Raw genomic sequence first — 20,605 nt, forward strand, 5'->3', positions numbered from 1 at the left:
AAAAGACCCATATTTTTCATTCCAGAAAGTGTAAAAATGTAAGAAATATAATATCCAGGGCTGGTTCAGTGTTTTGGTGGCACTGCCATGCAGAGCATCTGAGTTTAATTCCTGGGTCATGTCTTCCACTCCCCAGACTGACTAGGGCTGGAGATACTATGAAGGCACTGTTTGCAACCCTGTGGGAGAAGGAGTCCTGGTCCTTGCACAACAGGATGTGTCTGCAAGGCCATATGCCCAGGAGGGAAGTGTTAGGATGGTCATTATAGTAGGTGATTCGATCATTAAAAATGTAGATTGCTGGGTGGTTGGTGGACATAAGGATCACTTGATAACTTTCCTGCCTGGTGCAAGATAAGCAGGCTTCACACACCAACTAGATAAGATTTTAGAGAGAGCTGGGGAGGAGCCAACTGTCATTGTACGTGTGGGTACCAATGACATAGGAAGGTACAAGAGGGAGGTTCTGGAGGCTAAATTTAGGTTGCTAGGTAGGAAACTGAAATCCAGAATCTCCAGGGTTGCATTTTCAGAAATGCTCCCTGTTCCAAGTGCAGAACCCCACAGGCATGCTGAGCTCCAGAGTCTCAATGCATGGTTAAGACAATGGTGCAGGGAAGAGTGATTTAGATTTGTTAGGAACTGGGGAATATTCTGGGGAAGGGAGATCCTATTTCAGCAGAATGGTCTACACCTTAGTGCCAGCAGCCTGGGCTTCCTCCAGAGTGGAACCAGGCTGCTGGTACTAACCTTTTAAAAAGGAGATTGAGTAGCTTTTAAACTACATGATGGGGGAAAGCCAACAGTTGCTCAGAAGTGAAGGTAGCACCCATAGTATGAACCTCCTGGCATAAGCCAGGAAGCCCTTCCTTCTCTCTTGTGTAGCCTTTGCAAGATCAGGAAATATTCTGATCATCTGGATCATGAAATGAATGTTTAAATTTTAAAAGTAACACATCATAATGAAACTAAGGTCATGTTCAGAAAAATAAGAAACTAACAGAATCACTCTCTCAGAAATTTCAAAGGCAGATGACTCAAAAAAATCCTTTAAATTCAAATCCTGCTGAGAAAGTAGAAAATAAACTTTATTAAATGCCAGAATATTTTCAGATGGAATATGTAAAATCTCCACCAAGTATCTTCTTAGATTCATTTTAGAGAATTCCCCATCACTTATGGAAAATTGAGGATCCTAAAATTAAAGCATCTTTGAAAATTTTCCACAAACTCTATCCTCATATTCAGGATCCCACATTCTTGAATGATTGTTGAATTAACTGCCTATATAGAGTTAAATTTATCTTCCAACTCAGTAATTTTTGCAATTAGATGTTGAAATTTAGTAGCTTGAGCAGACTCTAAGGAATCCAACCTCGTTTAACAAAGCTTTCAATAAAGGGAGACCCAAGCTTATAAATGATCTCCTTTAAGGAATCTAAAGTCACTACAGCCAGTTTTGGAATAACGATGAAATCAGCACTAACAAAGAGAACCAAAGGATGGGACTCACCTCCCAAACCTTCCCGATGACAAAGATTCTCTCTGAGTGCAGTCTGAATGCACTCACCAGACACTGTTGATCCCAAAGTGCTTGCCCGACAAACAACTGGAGCACCCTCCAACGCAGCTCAGCAGCTACCTCATTTGGCTGCAACTCCATGGTGCCCAGATGTTGGAGAGCAAGCTCAGCCAATGGAGGACAATCATCCAAAGGGCTCAGGGAAACGTCTTCCCCAGCAGTACAAGATGCTCCCTCCCCAACTGTTGCACCAAGGCCCAGCCCCTCTGAAGCAGGAGACAAAGCCGCAAACTCAAGGATGGAACACTGAGCAAAGGTGAGTTGGGTCTCAGACTCTTCCTTTCCTTTTTGGAGGCATTTTTTAGAGAAAGAAACTAGTATTGAACAACAAAAGCAGAAGCTCAGTGAGTGTGTGACTAGTTCATGCCCCCGTTTTGTCTCCACATCCATCTGCTACTTTTCTGAGGGCATAAATAAACTTGTGGGTAAAGCTGAGCCAGGTGATATATGGTATCTGGATTTTTGGAAAGCGTTTGACAAAGTACTTCATGAGAGACTCTTGAAGTATAAAAAGTCATGGGATATGAGGAAATGTTCAATTGTGGATTGATAAATAGTTAAAAGATAGAAAATAGAGAGTAGGGTTAAATGGTCAATTTTCTCAATGGAGAAAGGTGAATAGCAGGGTGCCTCAAGGATTGGTAATGGGACCACTGCTTTATAAACGACCTGGAAATAGAAACAAGTGAGGTGATCAAATTTGCTGATGACACCAAATTATTCAAAGTTGTTAAATCACATAAGGATTGTGAGAAATTGCAAGAGGCCCTTGCAAACATGGGAGAATAAATGTAATGTGAATAAGTGTAAAGTGATGCACGTAGGGAAGAGCAACCTAAATTATAGCTACTCAATGCAAGGTTCCACCCAGAAAAAAAATCTACATAAGTGTTGCAGTTCCAGTCACGGCAGCCGCGACTAGGCCCTTACTTACTTGGTCCCGGCCCATCTCCGAGGGCCTGCGGCCTGTTTCGCGGCATCCCCGCGGGGGGGACGCCACCGAGAAGCCCTGCCTGGACACCTTCTCCCTAGGCGCGTGCACGCAAGCCGCGCTTATGAAGGCCGTTTCCCGCCACTGGAAGCTCCGCCCTATCCACGATGTCAGACGCCACGGCCTATGTAAGGCCGCCACAGAGCCCAGGACTTTGCCTTGCAATGGGGTTCCTTGCGGTCCTCTGTTGCTCCGTGCCCCGGAGTGTGCTATTGTGTTAGCGACTCCGTTCCTGCCTGAGACTTGTTTCACTCTTTGCCCAAGTCTTGCTTCTGTCTGGCTTGCTTGCAGTAATCTGTTCTGCTTCAGTTCCAGCTTGGTTCCAGTAGCCAGACCTGCTTCAGTTCCTGTCTGGTTCCAGTAGCCAGACCTGCTTCATTTCCTGTCTGGTTCCAGTAGCCAGTTCTGCTTCAGTTCCTGCTTGCCTCAGTCCTAGCCTGCTACAGTTCCTGCCTGTCTCCTGACCCCGGCCTGCCTGCTCCAGCTCCAGCTTCCGTGATCTCCTAAGTCCCAGCGGCCGGGCTCCTACGGGCTCTTTCCAGGGGAGTACCGGCTTCCAGGGTGAATCACCTAAGTCCCAGTGGCTGGACTCCTACGGGCTCCTCCCGGGGGAGTACCAGCTTCCAGGGTGAAGCTCACGTCCAGCTCCTGCTTGGTATCCGCCTCCTGACCTGTCACTCATCAGAGACTATAGTACACCTCTCCCCAGTCTCTCACAGGTCGGCCAAAGGGTCCACTAAACAATTCACTCACAACAATAAGAACATAAGAAATTGCCATGCTGGGTCAGACCAAGGGTCCATCAAGCCCAGTATCCTGTTTCCAACAGAGGCCAAACCAGGCCACAAGAACCTGGCAATTACCCAAACACTAAGAAGATCCCATGCTACTGATGCATTTAATAGCAGTGGCTATTCCCTAAGTAAACTTGATTAATAGCAGTTAATGGACTTCTCCAAGAACTTATCCAAACCTTTTTTGAACCCAGCTACACTAACTAGCACAAAATGTGAAGAACTTGCTCGTTTCTTCCACAACAAAATAACTAACATACTCCTCAGGTTCCTCCCAACAGATATGAACATGCCCCTCCCTCCCAAACCCATCCACAACCCCCACTCTCAAAAAAAAAATTCCCTTAACAACATTGACCTCACCTCATCCAAGGAAATTGAGGCAATTCTCAAAAAATCCAAGCCTGCATCCCACCCCTCTGACACTATTCCCACGAAAACGCTACTCTCCATTCCCACTACTATTGCCCAACCCCTAGCAAATATTATTAACTGCTCTCTATCCTCCGGCTCAATTCCAGATCCCCTCAAACATGCTATAGTCAAACCCCTCCTTAAGAAGCCCTCTCTCGATCCCAAAGACCCCTCCAACTATCGTCCTATCTCCAACCTCCCTCTCATCTCTAAAATCATGGAGAAGGTAGTAAATTCCCAGCTCATGGAATACCTTGAAGACAATAACATACTCCACGCCTCTCAATTCGGCTTTCGCAAAACCTAAGTACTGAAACCCTCCTTCTCTCGCTCACGGATTTTCTCCTCACTGGCCTCGACCAAGGTCACAATTTTCTCATCGCTTTCCTCGACATTTCAGCGGCTTTTGACACGATAAGCCACGAACTGCTCATCTCCCGTTTAATCGACATCGGAATCTCTGGCACCGCCCTCCTGTGGTTCAGATCCTACCTCACCAACAGACACTTCTCAGTAAAACTTGGCCCATCTGAATCTTCCCTCTTCACCCTATCTCAAGGAGTACCCCAAGGCTCATCCCTTTTCTCCACCCTATTTAACATATACCTCCTCCCCCTCTGCCATCATCTTTCTGAGTTAGGTCTCAGATTCTACATCTATGCAGATGATGTCCAAATCATCATCCCCATCCGTGAATCCATATCTGCCACCATCTCCTTCTGGGAGAAATGCCTTGCCTCCATTAATACACTGCTCACTTCCCTTCAACTCGCCCTCAATTCTTCAAAAACCGAACTCCTCGTCATCCATAACCACCAGACCCCTGACCCCGCAACCACCTCCCTCAATGCCCAACTAGCTGTACGAAACCTAGGTGTACTAATTGACCCTCATCTGAGCCTCAAGAGCCACATCAACTCCGTCATAAAAGGAGGTTTTTACAAGCTCATGGTCATAAAAAGGCTCAAGCCCCTACTCCATACCCATGACCTCAAAACTGTTATCCAAGCTACCCTAACGTCGAAGTTGGATTACTGCAATTCGCTGTACCTTGGCCTCCCTTTCTCCACCATCAGACCTCTCCAAATACTTCAAAATGCGGCAGCTAGAATGATCAGTAGCGCACGCAAATCACATCATATAACCCCCATCCTCAAAGACCTACACTGGCTCCCCATCCCCTCCCGCATCCTGTTCAAAACTATCACCATCATACAAAAAAATATCTACAATCATAACTCCCTTTGGCTCAATGAACCCCTCCAACCCACCCAATCTGCCCGCCCCACCAGAACGAACCTCAAATGCACCCTACAAGTCCCCTCACTCAAGAAAGCCCGACTCTCAGCAACAAGGACCCGTGCCCTCTCCATCGCAGGCCCCACCCTTTGGAACTCTCTTCCTCCCTACCTTCGCCTGGAACAATGCCCACATAAATTCCGAAAACTGCTAAAGACCTGGCTGTTTCACCAGGCCTTTCCAGATTAATTCCTCTGACCTATTCCCTACCCTCTCCACCCCCCCTCCCCCCCCCCCGTCAACCTGCTCATACTTTTAATCTCCTTACCCTGCTAAACCCCATGGGGTAGATTTTCAAACTATGCGAATAGGCCTACTTTTGCTGGCGCATCAGGCGCAAGCAAAAGTACGCTGGATTTTAGTAGATACGCGCGGAGCCGCGCATATCCACTAAAATCCTGGATCGGCGCGCGCAAGGCTATCAATTCTGTATAGCCGGTGCGCGCCGAGCCGCGCAGCCTACCCCCGTTCCCTCCAAGGCCGCTCCGAAATCGGAGCGGCCTCGGAGGGAACTTCCTTTTACCTTCCCCTCCCTTCCCCTACCTAACCCACCCACCCGGCCCTGTCTAAGCCCCCCCTTACCTTTGTCAGGGGATTTACGCCTCCCAGAGGGAGGCGTAAATCCCCGCGCGTCAGCAGGCCTCCTGCGCGCCGGGACGCGACCTGGGGGCAGGTCCGGAGGGCGCGGCCACGCCCCCGGGCCGCCCCGGGCCGTAACCACGCCTCCGGGTCCGCCCCCGAAACGCTCCCGGCACGCCCCCTAAACGCCGCGCGGTTCGGGCCCGCCCCCCTCGGAGAACCCCAGGACTTACGCGAGTCCCGGGGTCTGCGCGCGCCGGTGAGCCTATGTAAAATAGGCTCACCGGCGCGCAGGGCCCTGCTCGCCTAAATCCGCCCGGTTTTGGGCGGATTTAGGCGAGCAGGGCTCTGAAAATCCGCCCCCATTTAATCTGTAAGCCAACCCCCTAGACAAAGTAATCTTTTCAGCTCCATTTGTAAATTTTGTAAATCAAATACCCTAGTATAACTTGTATACTTCCCAGTTTTGTTAAAAATGTTACCTTTTTCCTGTTTCTCTCCTTTCACTTAGTTTTTTGGTTCACTGTTTTGAACCTCTCTCTCAGTTGTCCCCCCCCCCCCCTTCCCTGTTACATGTAATTTCCACCTTTTGTTATTATGTAAACCGACATGATGTGTACTTTAATGTCGGTATAGAAAAGCTGTTAAATAAACTGCACTAACCACATCCTCTGGAAACAAATTCCAGAGCTTTATTGTGTGTTCAGTGAAAAAGAATTTTCTCCGATTAGTCTTAAATGTGCTACTTGCTAACTTCATGGAATACCCTCTAGTCCTTCTATTATTTGAAAGTGTAAATAACCGATTCACATCTACTCGGTCAAGACCTCTCATGATCTTAAAGACTTCTATCATATCCCCCCTCAGCCGTCTCTTCTCCAAGCTGAACAGCCCTAACCTCTTCAGCCTTTCCTCATAGGGGAGCTGTTCCATCCCCTTTATCATTTTGGTTGCCCTTCTCTGTACCTTCTCCAACGCAACTATATCTTTTTTGAGATGTGGCGACCAGAATTGTACACAGAATTCAAGGTGCGGTCTCACCATGGAGCAATATAGAGGATTTATGACATTTTCCATTTTATTAACCATTCCCTTCCTAATAATTTCTAATTCTAGGCATCATCATTCATAATTTGTTGAAATTCTCTGCTCAGTGTGCCTCAACGGCCAAAAAAGCAAGTAGAATGCTAGAAATTATTGGGAAAGAATGGAGAATAAACAGATAAGATCATAATGCCTCTGTATTGCTCTAAGGTGAGACTGCACCTTGAGTATTGTCACTGCACTGCAAAAAGATATAGCAGAATTAGAAAACATACAGAAAAGAGTGACCAAAATGATATAGGGGATGGAACGATTCCCTTATTAGGAAAAGTTAAAGAGGTTAGGGCTCTTCAGCTTGGAGAAGAGATGGCTGAGGGGGGATATGATATAGATCTATAAAATAATGAGTGGAGTGGAACAGGTAAATACAAATCTTTTGTTTATTCTTTCAAAAACTTCAAAAATTAGAGGATGTGCAATGAAGTTACTGGGTAGTACATTTAAGACAAATAGGAGAAAATATTTTTTTTAATCAATGCATAATTAAACTCTAGAATTTGTTGCCAGAGAATGTGATAAAAACTATGAGTGTAACTGGGTTTAAAAAAGGTTTGGCCAAGTTCCTGGAAGAAAAGTCCATAAACCATTATTAAGTTGGACTTGGGGAAATCCAGTGCTTATCCCTGGGATAAGCAGCATGGAAACTATCCACCTTTTAGGATCCTGCCAGGTGGACCTTTTGGCTGCTGGTGGAAATAGGATATAGTATGGCAAATCTTATGTTCTTATGCTTGCTCATATAGTTTCAGAGAAAACATGCCAAATATTTAATGCAAAGTGTATAACATTAAATAAAGGAAAGCATACAATGCATAATATGAAATCAAATATAGATTTTATTGAACTCAAAACAAAAAGACTTGGCAATCTGTCTGACAAACAGAAATAAACAAAATACTCAAAACACAGGAAAAATGTCCAACAATATCCTTCATCCTAGTTTGGCAGCAGGAGAGGCTGAAATGTAGATGCTCTTTCTGCCTGTGTATAGTCTCCATGATGCTTTGGGGTAGGCTCTATGTTAAGCTCACCGCCGGCGGCAGCCCCACGGTGCGGCCCTCTCACCTTTCTAAGCAACCTCCAGGCTCCAGCTCCCCGTCGCTAGCGGCAGTGGGCCTCCGGCTCCGGCCTCGGGCTCCTGCCAGCGCCTCTGGCCCTGCTCCACTTCCCAGGACTTCCAGCCAGGATGCCCCCATCTGTCGGGCCTCTCTGTGGGGTTCGCGGAGAGACGCTGCCAGCAGTGAAGCACCCCTCCTTAGGCGCACACGCGCGCATCAGTAAATCTTTTAAAGGACCCGCGGCGGTAACCTGGCTGTGGACCCGGATGCTGACGTCAGATCCTTCAGCGTATATTAGCTCAAGCCTTGCACTGAAGTTTTGCCTTTGCAACAGGTCTCCTCGGTTCCTTGTTGGTTCTGAGTACTCGATGCATCTGTGCTTCCTCGATCCTTGTCCCTGAGTGTTTTCCAGTTCCTGTGTCTTCATTCGTCTCGTCTGTACTTCGACTGACCTCCTGGTGCCGACCTCTGCTATGTCTGACCTTGCCTGCCTTCCCCAAGCCTGACCTCTGCTATGTCCGACCTTGCCTGCCTTTTCCAAGCCTGACCATCGCTACATCTGACCACGCCTGCCTTCTCCGTGCCTCGACCATTGCTAAGCCTGACCACGCCTGCCTTCTCCGTGCCTCGACCATTGCTAAGCCTGACCATGCCTGCCTTCTCCGTGCCTCGACCATTGCTACGCCTGACCACGCCTGCCTTCTCCCTGCTTCGAACATTGCTATGCCTGACCACACCTGCCTTCTCAGTGCCTCGAACATTGCTATGCCTGACCACGCCTGCCTTCTCCATGCCTCGACCATTGCTTCGCCTGACCACACCTGCCTTCTCCATGCCTTGACCATTGCTATGCCTGACCATGTTTGCCTTCTCTGTGCCTAGACCACCGCTACATCTGACTACACTTGCTTTCTCCATGCCCTGACCATTGCTATGGATGATCACGCTATAGACATCTTTGTGTCCAGAGTTCTACATTGCTTGCTACACCTTCTAATTGCCGCCAGCTCTTCTTCAAGTTTGATAGTGATGCCTCTGTCCCTATCCTCTGGACTTGGACTCCTAAGGCTCCGGCCTTTCTCTGCTCAAGCACCTCCAGTTATTCCTCATTCCTTGGTGCTTGGGTTCCTGTACTGGACCAGGCCAGGATAATACTACGCCACCTGCTGGCTGCTGTCTCTGGGCTGAACCACCTGCCTATAACGTTCTATCTTGAGGACCACCTAAGTCCTGCCAGCTCTGGCACCCAAAGTCTCAACCCAAGGGGAACGTGGGCTGGTATAGGTGAAGATCCAGTGGCCTCTAGCTTCAGCCCACTCCACCTGCTGACGGTGGGGACCCATAGGCCCTTGCCTGCAGGTTGCGTCAACCCCACCTCAGCCCAAGAATCCACCTCCAGTGCAACACTCTAGAGTGCTTTTTGAGGTTATAGGTTATCCAGATAGACAGAGCTGGTGGCCACAAGATATCAGGCTTCTCTCTCACAGCAATGAAGAGTTGACTGAATCTGGCTTGCAGCTGCCTCATGTTCTTATGAGCTAGGATGGACAGCAGGATATTTTGTACTGCCTCTGCTGCTTTACATGCTTTCTGTATAGGTAGTGCAGAGATCTATATGACCTTCTATGATGAACAGAAAGGGATTAAATCCTGCAAGAAATACTCTTGTGCTTCATAAAACTGCACATCCATCCCAGGAAAGACATAGTGGTCCTCAGGTTCCTACAATGACATAGTTGGTGGTAGCAGTGGTGTCAAGGTGTCCACAGGCAGGTGCAGGGGCTCCATAAGGATAAATGTCATCTCCTCTTCCTCTTGATAGGATGATGCAAAACTATTCTGCTCACTACCTTGCCTAGCAGATTTGTCTTCAGAAGCATCCTATAACTTGGGACTGGTTAGAGGCATGATGGTTCTGTAACACTGAAAAAAACCCAGGAGATGGTGAATACATGCATCAAATCATAGTCTTCATTTACTTCAGCATATATGTGGCACATTATTCCAGAGTACCTTAAAAACAAAATGACAATAAGATGACAAAGGAGCAGTATATGAAAGCTACTTTGAAAAGATGAGTTTTGAGGCTTGTTCCAAAGGTAGTAGGTTGTGTGGATGCTTGGATGTCATGAGGAAGATTATTCTAGAGTTGAGGGTCCAGGGCAGAAAGGCTGTGGAAGACAGATGGTGATTTCTTGATGCATCGGTCCACAAGCAAAGTATAGATAAAAGAGTGGCAACAACAAGGCAGAGAGTATCAGATGATTGAAGAAGAAATAATGCAAAGCAAGTTCATGATATATTTTAATCTAAGAATGAGCAAAGAAGTGCGGTTGCCGTGCTAGTTCACTTGGATATGTGGAATAAAGGGTCAAACGAGTAATAGGTTATACTATTATGTTGCGATCCCGGGCCAAGGGGTTCCCGGCCGGGATCTCCTACCAGGCCGGACAGGTCCCTCGACGGTGGCCGCGGATCGCGTGGGCCACGGCGCGTCTCTCCCCACATCCGTAAAGCAGCGTCGGGGAGAGCGCGGCAGGACCTGCTCCCTTAAAGGGGCCAAGGCGGGAAAGTCGGGTCGGTCCCGGAGGTGACGTCAGACGCCCGGGGAGATTTAAACCTCTCCCCGGGAAGGCTCTATGCCTTTGCAACAAGGTTCTTCTGGTGCTGTTGGAGTTCTGTCTTGTCTTCGCCTACCTTGACCCTGCCTGGATTGGATTTGCCTTGCCTGCTGCTTGTCTCGACCTTGCCTTTGCCTTGTCTGCTGCCTGCCCTGACCTTGCCTGGAACTGGACTTTGCCTTGCCTGCCGCCTGCCCTGACCTTGCCCAGAACTGGACCTTGTTACTGCTCCACCTTCCGGAAGGGAATTCATCTGGACATCTCCTCAGTGAGTACCTTCCGGACCAAGGGTCCACAACTGATTGGGTTTGGGAACAGATTGCAAAGGCCATGGACCCGGTGGACTTGCACGGTCTCCAGGCTATCCCCGGCCTGGCTCAACAGCTCATGCAACAGAGGCAGCAACAACAACAATGCCTTGAGGCCCTGACCGCCACGGTAGAACGCTTAGCAAACCGGCTCGACTCAGTCCGTGGAGCAGAAGAAGCGGCAGTTCCAATGCCTGCAACTGCGAACCTTACAAGTATGGTAACCCACCTGCCTGCCCTGCCTCGCTACACTGGAGATGCCAAGCAATGTTGTGGATTTTTAAATCAATGCTTCATTCGATTTTCCTTACAGGAACAGTAGTTTTCCTCAGATCGAACCAAGATGTCCTTCATCATCTCCTTGCTAGATGGGAAGGCCTTAGCCTGGGCATCCCCAATCTGGGAACGAGGAGACTCCATTTTGAACGACTTGCCACGATTCGTTCGGACCTTCCTTCAAGTATTCGACGAACCAGGATGTCAATCTACTGCTTCTTCGGAACTCCTCAACCTACGCCAAGGCACTCGGACATTGGCGGAGTTCGCGGTGGAATTCCGCACCTTGGCTTCTGAGTTGGGTTGGCAGAACAATTGTCTACGAGGAATTTTCTTGGAAGGACTCTCCCCTCGTATCAAAGATGAGTTGGCGGCACGAGAGATTCCAGAGGATCTTGAGGCGGTGATCGACCTCACAGGTCGTATTGATTGTCGCCTACAGCAACGAGCCAAGGAAGTGAGAGCCTACCGTCGCACAGTTGCTTTGGCTCCCACCTTCTCCCATCCAATGATTTCTTCTAACCCTCTGGAGGTATCCACTGAAGGCAAGGAGGAGCCCATGCAGTTGGGTAGGAGCCACCTGACCACAGAGGAAAAACAACGCCGAAGGAGAATGGGACTTTGCCTATACTGCAGTAACAAGGGGCATCTTCTGGCTCAGTGCCCCGATCGCCTGGGAAACTACCGAACCTAGGTGTCTTGGAGGGGTTGACCCTAGGGAGCAGTCTCACCCCTCAATGTACCGTTCCGGTTACAATATATTATCCTCAAGGATCTCTCACTACATTGGCCCTAATCGACTCAGGCTCAGGAGGAGACTTTATTCTGGCTGAGCTGGTCCACCAGCTACAACTACCGATACTTCATCATGAGTCCCCGTTATACATCTCCTCAATCCAGGGGGAGAATCTTCCAGGGCAAGTCACCACCTGCACCGCTCCAATAACTCTCCAGACGGGGATCCTCCATAAGGAGGAGATATCCTTCTTCATTTTGGAAAAGGCAGTCCACCCAGTAGTGTTGGGCCTCCTCTGGCTACAAAAACACGCACCCCTTATTGACTGGAAGACTCTTCAGATTACTGCTTGGGGACCAGGATGTTTTACTACCTGTTTAAAGCAAAGACCTCAGCCCAGAATTCAACTAGCCACTTCTAAACTGCTACCACCATCCCAATATGCAGATTTTTCGGATGTATTTTCTAAGAAAGAGGCAGAGATACTCCCAGCTCATCGCACTTTTGACTGTGCCATAAACCTGCTTCCGAATACTTGTCCACCTAGGGGCCGGGTGTATCCATTATCTGGGCCTGAATCTTTAGCTATGTCCCAGTGCATTAAAGAAAATCTGGAACGAGGATTTATTCGACCTTCATCATCTCCGGCAGGAGCAGGGTTCTTCTTTGTTCCCAAGAAAGATGGGTCATTAAGACCATGTATTGACTACCATGGACTTAATGCGATAACTCGCAAGGACCAATATCCTCACCCGCTGATTTCGGAATTACTAGATCACCTTCATGGAGCTAGAATATTACTAAGCTGGACTTACGGGGGGCATACAATCTGGTGCGGATTAGACCTGGAGACGAATGGAAGACAGCGTTTAATACACGAGACGGACATTATGAATATCTGGTAATGCCATTTGGCCTTTGTAATGCACCGGCGGTATTCCAAAATTTAATGAATGAAATATTTCGAGATATGTTGTATCAGGGAGTAATTATCTATCTAGATGATATATTAATCTACTCTAAAACTCTGGCCACCCATCGCATAAAGGTTCGAGAAGTTCTTCAACTACTACGAGAAAATCGGTTAATTGTAAAACTGGAGAAATGTATATTTGAAAGACAATCATTACCTTTTCTGGGCTATATCATATCCACCACTAGTTTTCAAATGGACCCTGATAAATTGGCTAGCATCCAAGAATGGCCACAATCAGTGGGACTCCGGGCCCTACAACGTTTTTTAGGGTTCGCTAATTTCTACAGGACGTTCATTCCTCGATTTTCTCACCTTGTGGCACCTCTCACGGCTCTGACTAAAAAGGGAGTAGACCCCAGGAATTGGCCTGATGAGGCAGTAAGGGCTTTTGAGGATCTAAAAATTGCATTTTTACAAAAACCCTGTCTCCATCATCCTGATCCCACGCGACCGTTTATTGTGGAAGTGGATGCTTCTGACATGGCAGTTGGAGCAGTACTCTGCCAACACTCCAATCAAGGAAAATTACTCCCCTGTTCCTACTTTTCTCGCAGATTTTCTCAGGCAGAAAAGAACTATGGGATTGGAGACAAGGAATTGCTGGCCATTAAGATGGCCTTCGAGGAATGGAGGCAATGGCTGGAGGGAGCGCAACATACGATTACAGTTTATACAGATCACAAGAACTTGGAGTACCTTAGTAAAGCACAGCAATTTAACCCATGCCAGGCTCGGTGGTCGCTATTCTTTAGTCGTTTTGATTTTGTATTAAGGTACCGACCTGCAACAAAGAACGTCCGTGCTGACGCCCTGTCCCGGCTGCATGAGACCGACGACACACCTGACTTCCCCAGCTATATTATTGACCTGGCCAGAGTGGTCCTGGCTGTCACTAGGACGGCGCCACCAGGGAAGTTAGTGGTCCCTCTTCGCTGTCGTCCCAAGGTACTCTCTTGGGCGCATGATTCTCTCACGGCGGGCCATCCTGGAAGAGCTGGTACCTTGGAAATACTATCCCGCTACTATTGGTGGCCCAATTGTAACAAGGATGTACGGGCTTACGTCGATTCCTGTCCAAAATGTGCCCAACAGAAACCATTACCTGGTCGATCATGGGGCCTCCTCCAACCCCTACCACCCCCTCAGGAACCTTGGACCCATATCTCCACGGACTTTTTTGTGGACCTTCCTTCTTCTTCCAGCAATCAGGTTATTTGGGTGGTGGTTGACCGATTTTCAAAAATGGCGCACTTTATTCCACTGCCCAAGCTACCGTCCGCTCTTGAGTTAGCAGAACTGTTTGCTCTTCATGTGTTCTGCCTTCATGGTCTTCCACTCCACATTACATCAGACAGAGGTCCACAATTTACAGCCAAATACTGGGGTGCGTTGTGTAAAACATTTGGGGTACAGTTGGACTTTACCACTGCTTTTCAACCACAAGGGAATGGACAGGCAGAACGCATCAACCGTGGATTGAAGACGTTCCTCCACCTGTTTGTGAATGATCATCAGGACGATTGGTCCTCACTGTTACCCTGGGCCGAATTTTCACACAATTCACACAAGCACTCGGCCACTGGGAATTCTCCCTTCCAGATTGTTTATGGGAAGCAGCCCTGACCTCCTCTTCCTTTGCCAGTTTCGGTTGCCTCTCCGGCGGCCCACCTTTCTGCATCACAACTTCATGAACTTTGGAAGTCTACTAATGCTCAGCTGTTCTGTGCGGCTGCCACCTCCAAGCGGATGTCGGATAAGCATTGTCGTCCTGCTCCAGTATTTAACACGGGAGACCGTGTTTGGCTGAGTACCCGTCACATACGTCTCCGGGTTCCAACTATGAGACTGGCTCCTAAGTATATTGGACCTTTCTTTATCAGCAAACGCTTGGGTCCAGTCACGTATCGCTTGCGGCTCCCGACTAGTCTCCGTATTCATAATTCCTTCCACGTCTCCTTGCTTAAACCTGTGATCTGCTCTTCGTTCCATGCTGCACCCTCTTGACCACCCACGGTTGCATCTGAGGATGATCCGATTTATCAGGTACGGGAGGTTCTTGATGTCCATCGTAACCACAGACAATGGGAATATCTGATTGCTTGGGAAGGCTTTGGTCCAGAGGAGAACTCGTGGGAACCATCCGTAAACATCTTGGATAAGACATTACTCCAGAACTTTCATCTTTCACACCCCGGTAAGCCTGGTCCTTCTAGAAGAGGGCGTAAGGCGGGGGGGGGGGGGTACTGTTGAGATCCCGGGCTGAGGGGTTCCCGGCCGGGATCTCCTACCAGGCCGGGCAGGTCCCTCGACGGCGGCCGCGGATCGCGCAGGCCGCGGCGCGTCTCTCCCCACATCCGTAAAGCAGCGTCGGGGAGAGCGCGGCAGGACCTGCCCCCTTAAAGGGGCCGAGGTGGGAAAGTCGGGTCGGCCCCGGAGGTGACGTCAGACGCCCGGGGAGATTTAAACTTCTCCCCGGGAAGGCTCTATGACTTTGCAACAAGGTTCTTCTGATGCTGTTGGAGTTCTGTCTTGTCTTCGCCTACCTTGACCCTGCCTGGATTGGATTTGCCTTGCCTGCCGCCTGCCCTGACCTTGCCCGGAACTGGACCTTGTTACTGCTCCACCTTCCGGAAGGGAATTCATCTGGACATCTCCTCGGTGAGTACCCTCCAGACCAAGGGTCCACAACTGATTGGGTTTGGGAACACTATTGTACTGGACTATCTCAAAACATAGTAATACAGTAACATACTCATAGTAATAATGGCAGGAAAGGACCAGATGGCCCATCCAGTCTACCCAGCAAACGTCTTATGGTAGTATCTACCACTCCATGCTGGTTACCCCCATGTTTCTCTCAAGGATAGTAACTGCCACTCCATGCAGTTAACCCCAAGCCTTATGATGGGTATAATATTTACAATCAAAACCAAGCAACTGTCATACTTATAACAAATTACTGTTAGCTGTTGCGTCCGTCGGTCGCAGACGGCTGCGACCACTCTGCCTTACCTCTTTTTCTCCCCTTTCACTCTCTTTGGGCAAGATGGCTGCCTCCGGTGACGAGTTTCGAGGGTCTCGGCGTTTCCAGACCAGCATGGACGTCCCCATCTACCATGCTCACTCCCGTGGCCTCCTAGGGCACAAGCGCGCACATCTGCTACACTCAAATACACGTCATGGCGGGAACCTCAGGGGCGGCCCCACCATATGACGTCAGTACCTCTGGGTATATCTAGCCTCTGCCTCCGCTACCATTTTGAGTTAGCAAAGACTTTGCTTCACTACTCTGACTGCTCTAAGCTGCACGCTTAGATGCTGCTTTCACGCTAAGGGCCTAGCTCCAGTAAGAAGCTCTAGACACCCGCTCGTCGAAGGTCTCTCGCTTCCAACTTCCCTTCGGGGTTCCTTACTAACTAAGACAATTGCTCCTTGGGAGTCTCTCTATATTCTACTTTCAGGATACTGGACCATTGGATACTCGCTCCTTGAGGGCTTATCCACTCTTATATTTATTTATTTATTTAGAAACTTTTTATATACCGGTATTAGTGGGGACATCATACCGGTTTACATTCGAACAAAAGGCTGGAAAGTACATGTCAACAGGGAAATGGAACTAGGAGGGGGGTTAACCAAGGGTAGCATGGAAAATAAGATTGCAACGGAACAAGCATAGGTTAACAAGTAGATTAAACAAAACTAGTATAATTATCCAACATAATTAGTTAGTTCCTTAATATAAGGAAAGTGTGGTAACCATGAGGTGGTGTATGGAAGATACGACGGAAGATGATCTATTCTGGATAAGCTTGTTTGAACAGTAGTGGTTTAAGTTTCTTTTTGAATTTGATCATACATGGTTCAAGGCATATGTGAGCAGCAGGGAGTTCCAGAGAGTGGGGCCAGCAACTACGGACCTTCGGTCCCACCATTCTACCACCAGGAAGACGCCTTCATTCTGTGAGTACCTCTACAATCCGGCACTCCAAATCCACCCACCAGCTGCAGCATTACCACAATGCAGGCTCCCACCAATCGTGAACATCTGGGTGAGACTATACTTCTGAGCCTGTTGAGTGTACTGGCACTTCGTGGATCAGTGCCTTACCTTCCTGCTTTCATCATATATCTACAGCAGTACAATAAAGACTATCCATTCTGTGTCTGCTACCTGTGTCAGCCTATTGCAGTGGTTCCCCTCGGGGCTCCTCCCCATGGGCAGAGTCATCTCCATTGCAACCAAGGGTCCACAATGCCTCAAACACAACATTAGCAACATTTTTACTGGGTGAGGAACCTCCTTGATAATTCAGAAATTGCTGCTTGACATTTGTTTCTTTGGGACTTGGCTGTAGAAGCCGACCTGTGCTTTTACCTTTATGTTTGTGTATCAGTACCCCAGGCCATAAAAGCCAGGGCTCATGTTGTTTGTTGTCTGTATCCAGTTCCCCTTTTTCACATCCCCACCGTTGAAGCGGGGAGTGATGTTGCAGTTGCATCAAAAGCATCAAGGCTATTGATTGAGGGTGATAATTCTAATGCCTTCTGTAAGGGTTGTAACTGCCACTCCATACTGGTTACCCCTATGCACCCTCTTCTTAATTTCTGTCCTCTAGCCTTTAGGGGTCTGCAATATGTATCTCAAGCCCCTTTGAACTAGTTGACTGTTTTCTTCTTCACCATCTCCTCCGGAAGGGCATTCCAAGTGTAGACACACCTAGATCTCCACCAGATGGCCTTAGTCCCTAGCCTTGTTTATATATCAGCATTACAGGCATAAGAACATAAGAAATGGCCATGCTGGATCAAACCAAGGGTCCATCAAGCCCAGCATCCTGTTTCCAACAGAGGCCAAACCAGTCTACAAGAACCTGGCAAGTACCCAAACACAAAGATGAACCCATGCTACTGATGCAATTAATAGCAGTGGCTATTCCCTAAACCGGCCTGATATGAATCCCTTCATGAAGACCGGGATAGAAATATGTTAAATAAATAAATAAATAAGTAAACTTGATTAATAGCAGTTAATGGACTTCTCCAAGAACTTATCCAAACCTTTTTTGAACCCAGCTACACTAACTGCACTAACCACATCCTCTGGAAACAAATTCCAGAGCTTTATTGTGCATTGAGTGAAAAAGAATTTTCTCCGATTAGTCTTAAATGTGCTACTTGCTAACTTCATGGAATGCCCCCCTATTATCTATTATCCAAACGTGTAAATAACCGATTCACATCTACTTGTTCAAGACCTTTCATGATCTTAAAGACCTCTATCATATCCACCCTCAGCCGTCTCTTCTCCAAGCTGAACAGCCCTAACCTCTTCAGCCTTTCCTCATACAGGAGCTGTTCCATCCCATTTATCATTTTGGTTGCCCTTCTATGTGCCTTCTCCATCGCAACTATATCTTTTTTGAGATGCGGTGACCAGCATTGAACACAGTATTCAAGCTGTGGTCTCACCATGGAGCGAAACAGAGGCATTATGACATTTTCTGTTTTATTAACCATTCCCTTCCTAATAATTCCTAACATTCTGTTTTCTTTTTTGACTGCTGCAGCACAGTGAGCTGACGATTTCAAAGTATTATACACTAGGGGCTGATTTTAAAAAGCATTTACTCACTTAAAACTGGATTTTACTCGAGTAAATGCACTTTACTCGTGTAAGTGGGCTTTTGAAAATTGCTACAATATATGCCATGAATTGTCCATAGGATTTGCTCACGTAAGTGCACTTTATTCAAGTAAATGGCTTTTGAAAATTGCTACAATAGTAGATACACTTATGCATGCAATTCCTTTTGAAAATTACCCCCTAGGGATGTGAATCGTTTTTCAACGATTAAAATTATCGTCCGATAATTTTAAAATCGTCTTAAATCGTTAAAGAACATGATACAATAGGAATTCTAACGATTTATCGTTAAAAAAATCGTTAATCGGGTTAGTGCGCACTAACCATTGTTAGTGTGCACTAACAGAAAATGATACAAATTGACACTTTTCAGGTCAGTTAAGGTCAGTTTAGGAATGAATATGTATTCCTATTGGCTGGCTGCCCTCTTATTTATTGATGTTACCAAGGTTCCCACTGAGGTGATGGTTGGGGGGATGGGAAATGGAAACAGTTGGTAGTTTGACAAAAAAAGTAATGTGATCAGTCAATGTGACTAGAACTTGTGCCCTATCCCTGATACCGGGAGTGTTGTGATCTTCCTCCATGCAGTGCCCTATCCCTGATACCAGGGGTGTTGTGATCTTCCTGCATGCAGTGCCCTATCCCTAATACCAGGAGTGTTGTGATCTTCCTGCACACAGTGCCATATCCCTGATACCGGGGGTGTTGTGATCTTCCTGCACACAGTGCCCTAACCCTGATATCAGGAGTGTTGTGATCTTCCTGCACACAGTGCCCTAACCCTGATACCGGGGGTGTTGTGATCTTCCTGCACGCAGTGCCCTAACCCTGATACCGGGGGTGTTGTGATCTTCCTGCACGCAGTGCCCTAACCCTGATACCGGGAGTGTTGTGATCTTCCTGCACGCAGTGCCCTAACCCTGATACCGGGAGTGTTGTGATCTTCCTGCACGCAGTGCCCTAACCCTGATACCGGGAGTGTTGTGATCTTCCTGCACGCAGTGCCCTAACCCTGATACCGGGGGTGTTGTGATCTTCCTGCACGCAGTGCCCTAACCCTGATACCGGGAGTGTTGTGATCTTCCTGCACGCAGTGCCCTATCCCTGATACCGGGGATGTTGTGATCTTCCTGCACTGAGCAGGGATATGGCACTAACGGGAGTTAGTGCGCACTAACTCCCGTTAGTGCGCACTAATCGGAAAAAACGATTTTTTAACTAAAAAATCGTGCCAAACACGATTTTCTTCTCCTGCCAGACGATTTCGATCGTTAAGACGATCGGGCACACGATTCACATCCCTATTATACACTATAATGCCTAAATCTTTTTCCTGAGTGGTAACTCCTAATATGGAACCCAACATCATGTAACTACAGCAAGGGTCATTTTTCCCTATATGCAACACCTTGCACTTGTCCACATTAAATTTAATCTGCCATTTGGATGCCCAATCTTCCAGTCTTGTAAGGTCCTCCTGTAATGTATCACAATCCGCTTGTGATTTAACGACTGAATAATTTTGTATCATCTGCAAATTTTATAACCTCACTCATAGTATTCTTTTCTAGATCATTTATAAATATATTGAAAAGCACCGGTCTAAGTACAGATCCCTGAGGCACTCCACTGTTTACACTTTTCCACTGAGAAAATTGACCATTTAATCCTACTCTCTGTTTCCTGTCTTTTAACCAGTTTGTAATCCACGAAAGTGTTGCGTCCGTCGGTTTTCGACGGCTTCCCCCTGCTTGCCTCACCTTATTCTCGGCTCCTCCTGCTTACGTGGGCAAGATGGCTACCGCCGCGTCTTCCAGCCGACCTCTCTGGTGTCCCCAGAACAGCTATGGTGCAGCCTCCTGCCATTGCTCCTCCCAGGTACCTACTAGGGTTTGCGCGCGCAACCCACATCTTTGTACCACCCTTGGCGCGAACCTCAAGGGCGTTCCATCATGCTGACGTCACGCCATCCGGGTATATTACCTTCATCAATTTGCTAGCTCCCCGAGTTAGCAAGGACTGGAATCCGTTCCTGTCTACCCTACTCTGCCACTTCCGTGCTGCTGCAGGAAGCTCTCTCTCTCTCTGCACTTCGGGGTATATGCTAACCTGGGTACCCGCTCCTCGGGGGCCCTCTGCTTTATTTCAGGTTCCTTTCAGGGAACAAGTACTCGCTCCTCGAGGGCCTGCTCTCCCTGCCTCGGTGCCTGTACCTTC

Source organism: Rhinatrema bivittatum, chromosome 2 (assembly GCF_901001135.1).
Source record: "Rhinatrema bivittatum chromosome 2, aRhiBiv1.1, whole genome shotgun sequence".
In the NCBI taxonomy this organism is placed as follows: domain Eukaryota; kingdom Metazoa; phylum Chordata; class Amphibia; order Gymnophiona; family Rhinatrematidae; genus Rhinatrema; species Rhinatrema bivittatum.